The following is a 4961-nucleotide window of genomic DNA, read 5'->3' as shown; positions in this document are numbered from 1 at the left end:
TTTCTTCCGCATCAGAGCAAATACAGTGTTGCTCTCCTGAAAATCCCTCTCAACCTGTCCATGAAATATCGTTATTCTTCGAACAGTGTACAAGGAAAAGAAGTGAAATGCTCATGTCCTAGGGCCCGTGATCGATTAACCACTCTCCCGTTCGTTTCTTAATCGTTGTAACAGTGGCGACATAATCGCCAATGCCAAAATTGTTTCAAAATTCATTCTGTATTGGCATGAGCATTGGAATTGCGTAATAAGAATCGCTGGACTTGCCTCTTTAATCACATAACACTCGCTTCAGCTTCCTCTCATTTCCCATTCCCCCGGGTCTTGGTGACTGTCCTGCCCACCCGATGGAATTTCTCATCCGACGTGATGGAGCGGTCAATCCGCAACAATTTTCCCTCAAATGGCAGCTCAATTATCCATTAATATTTCATGGATGTTCACGGATAGACCAATGACACGATTTTTTCCGCAGTGTCGAGCTCGTAAATAATACATTATTATAACAGAACAGCGACAATGAACCAGATTTGCAGCTCGTTTAGTGTGTCTAGGTTAGTAGTTACAACTTTGTATATCACAGTAGTCCGTGAAGCTGGAGTTTTCATGGTGATTCGTATGAGTCGGCTTCAGGATTGTCTACGAGGCTTTCGTACATGCTTTTTTCAATTTTATGTGACCTCTGGATTTTCATAAATAAAAAAAGGTGGCTCCAACATTTTTCATCCAATTTTTTTACTGCATAATTTTATACAATAATAAAAACTTCATTATATTCATATAATGAATTTTTAAAAATAATTCTCTCAACATCGAATAGGAAGATTGAATTGAAAATAGTGAACTTTTTTTTATTTTGACAGACAAGGAAAGATCAATAAGTTCAAGTTGACTGGAAATTTCTGCGTTGGTACGTCCTAATGCAAAGTATTTTTTAATAGTCTGTAACTTCTTGATTTTTCGTGATTTTTTGCATTAAAAAATACGAATTCAGTATTTTTCATTCTATTTTCGTAAAAATTGGAATATAATTTCAATTGTATCGGAGTAATGAAATTGTTACTTCTTTTATTTTTTATTATTTCTGAATATCAGCATAAAATTGAAAATACTGAACGCATTTTTTATTTCAATAAATAGTGAATAGATAATGAGTCATTATTTCTTCAATTTTTCCAAAAGGTAAATAAATAAGTATTTAATATTCTCTCCAAATTTCCCGATTTCATCATATCATTTAACAAAAAAAACATCTAGAATAACCCAATTATATCAATACTCCTACAAAATTATTAATTCTCCCAACGAGATAATAAAATTCACAACAATCCTATCTAATTTGCGAACCACTGACTATATCTACCCACAGACATTGTCAATTCCATATTTATCACAACAGCCTAATTATAACAAAATGATGATACTTTCCCTCCTTGAATTTCTGGATATAAAAATAGAATAAAAAACATTGAACAAATTTTTTTATTTCAATAATTAATAAGTCATCAACGATTAATCGTTATTAATTATTGATTCCATTAAAAAATTAGGTGCAGCAGCCCAATTATACCAAAATATTTAAATTATTTAATGATTTCTATTTCTTCCCATTCTGATTATTTCTGAATATAAAAATAGAATGGGAAAAATTGAATGGGTAACTAGTCATTATTTCTTCAACTTTGCAAAAATAAAATTAATTATTAATTCTACCAACGAGATAATGAAATTCACAACATTCCTATGGAATCTGCGAGCCACCGACTATACCCATCCAAAGACATCATCAATTGTTTTATTTCAATAATTAATAAGTCATCAACGATTGATCGTTATTGATTATTGATTCCATTAAAAAATTACCGAAATATTTAAATTATTTGATGATTTCTATTTCTTCCCATTCTGATTATTTCTGAATATAAAAATAGAATGGAAAAAATTGAATGGCTAACAAGTAATTATTTTCTTCAATTTTGCGAAAATAAAAATTAAGTATTCAATAATCTCCCCAAATTTCCCTATTTCATCACATCCTCCACCAAAAACCATCCACAGCAACCGAATTATATCAATTCTCCTACAAAATTATTAATTCTCCCAACGAGATAATGAAATTCACAACATTCCTATGGAATCTGCGAGCCACCGACTATATCCATCCAAAGGCATCATCAATTGCATATTTATCGCACGTCCATAAGTCGTGTGGCAATGATCCACATAATCCTCAGCTGTGCGTAAGAAAAATCCGCTTAAACAAGAGTCTCGATTATCCTGAAAATGCTCCCCCCAATCGATTGGATAACGCGAACAATCGAGGAAGAAAATATTTTCTCTTTCTCCTCCCCCATTGTGCTTGCCCACAAATGAATGAGCGAGAGGACGAGTTTTGACACGACAACGAGTCTATCCCTGATAATGTCTATAAATAAAAGCACTCAAGTTAAGAGCCATGTACGTAATCGTTGGTGGCTAGCAGTTGTAGTGCAGACACTCGTTGTTTTTCTGTTTTCACGATCAAGTTTGCCCGAGAGGCTAACTAGCCAAGCTGTCGCTGACACTGGCATTGGCCTACTCTCACCCGCGTGGTTCACTCTCCTGCCTTCTCGACATCGCGTTTTATTCTCACTCTCTTTCGTCTTTTACCCGTTTGTTGAAACTCACGCTTTCCACTTTATCTTCCCAGACGTGTTTTTTTTTTCGTCGCGATTTCCTCGACAGCTTCATGAGCTGCAGGGACTGATACTTCTTTCCTGATTTTTTTTTTCTTGCTGAATACATGAGGGATTTGCGAAATTATGTGGGAGGATGATTGAAGCGATTCTAAGTGCCGATTCTGTTTTTTTTTATTACAATGTTGAAAAGAAATTGAAATTTTGGGGATATTTGACTAGCAATTTTTAGGAGGGTGACATTTAATGAGATTTGGAGGAAATAATAATGAAATTTCAGATTTCACTGAAAACTCAATGATTGGATCGATTCTAATTGACGATTCTGTTTTTTTTTTCATTACGATGTTGAAGAGAAATTGAAATTTCGTGGATAATTGACTAAAAATTTTCCGGGGAGTGACCTGAGATTTAGGGGGGGAAATGGATAAATGTTTCAGTGAAAATTCAACGAAATTGTAAATTTTTGAGCAGCAGAAACACGGGAATTCCCCGATTTACTTTAATGTTGAATTAAAATATGAATATTCAATCCAAATGGTACTGAATTTTCCATTAATTGAAAATACAAGAATATATTCACCTGAATTTTTCTTCTCCTGCTTTCTCAACATCACGTTTTAATCTCACTCTCTTTCGTTTTTACCCGTTTGTTGAAACTCACGCTTTCCACTTTGTCTTCCCAGACGTGTTTTTTTTTTCGTCGCGATTTCCTCGACAGCTTCATGAGCTGCAGGGACTAATACTTCTTTTCTGATTTTTTTTCATGTTATATACATGAGTAATTAATAATTACTAATTATTAATAATTAGTAATTATTATTAATTACCAATTAAATTGTGCGAAAATTACTTGGGATTAATTAATTGGGTAATTGTGCGAACTGATGTGGGAGGATGATTGAAGCGATTTTAATTGTCGATTCAATAGTTTCTGGATTACAATGTTAAAAGAAAATTTTTTTTCGAGGAAAAAATAATGAAATTTCAGATTCCACTGAAAATTCAATGAAACTCAAACTTTTTAAACAGCAAAAAGACGAGAATTACCCAATTGACTTGAATGTTCAATTAAAATATGAATATTCAGCGCAAATAACACTGAATTTCCCATTAATTGAGAATTCAAGAATATATTCACCGAGAATTGATCCAAAAATTTTGTATTTTCAATGGAACGGGATGAGAGGGCTTGAAATTCCCACTCTCTTTCCTGCTTTCACCATCCCAGCGGACATTTGAACACCAGCTTGCGGCCAATCAGTCAAATTACCATAAATCAGCATGAGTTGGGGTTAGAAATCGCTAGAATGTTTGGGCACAACTGGAAACGTCGGTCTTTGGATGAATTCAATTTTTTTTAATTACGCGACGAGACGAACTTGTTGCAAATTATCCCTGAACTTCAGAAATTTTAAGTTGCAAAAAATCCAATACCTCTAGTAAAATTATAATTTATGCGGAACTTCAACTTAAAATATCGGAATTTGTTCATTTCTCATTGCATTTTTCACTAGAATTTCGGTGAAAATTTCAGGATAACCGATATATTATAAAAATACTCAAATTTAGGAGTGATTTTTGCCAGTTTTCTCTAGTATCGCCGATAAAATTCATCACTTTTCAAACATCTGTGAAATGATCACAGATAAATGTCCCATATTTTCCTGAGATTTCACCGAAAACGTCTTAATTATCTGGAATAATTTATTCAAGCAATATTTTACTTCCAACTGATGAGGTCTTCACCTTCTTCAAGCAAATATTATTCGTATTGAAGAAAAAATTCATCCGATGCGAATAAAAACAAATAGAAATCAGCTTTAAATTTGAATAAAACCTTTCATAATTCTGCAATTCATAAATCAAACAAGCCATTTCTCTGGGCCTCTCAAAATCTCTCCCTCTCTCTCTCTACCCAAATACTTCTCAAATTTCCTCGCCGACACGTCCCACCCAGCGCTAAAAATCCCGTCGACAATCATGCAGACGAAAACTGGAAAGCGTCTTCACTCCGATATCATCCTCACCTCTGTTATGAAAGTGTTTGCAAGTAGAGCGTTACCGAGACAACAAACTTTGTCCATTCCCCCTCCCCCTCCCCCCCAGTACTTTTATCCACACTGACCTCCTTAACCACTAATCCATCTCCCCCATCTTCCTCATTCCCCTCCACAATTTTCCATTTCTCTGTTTACTCCAAACTCCCCTTTTTCTCATTTTCTCTTTCTTTTCATTCAAGAAAGTGCAAAAGTAAACGCAAAAGTCTCCTCCGCCCTTCTCCTC

This window comes from Diachasma alloeum, unplaced genomic scaffold (assembly GCF_001412515.2).
Source record: "Diachasma alloeum isolate Michigan unplaced genomic scaffold, Dall2.0 Dall_scaffold_00179, whole genome shotgun sequence".
NCBI classification, from domain to species: Eukaryota; Metazoa; Arthropoda; class Insecta; order Hymenoptera; family Braconidae; genus Diachasma; species Diachasma alloeum.
Note: the sequence above shows the minus strand (reverse complement) of the source record.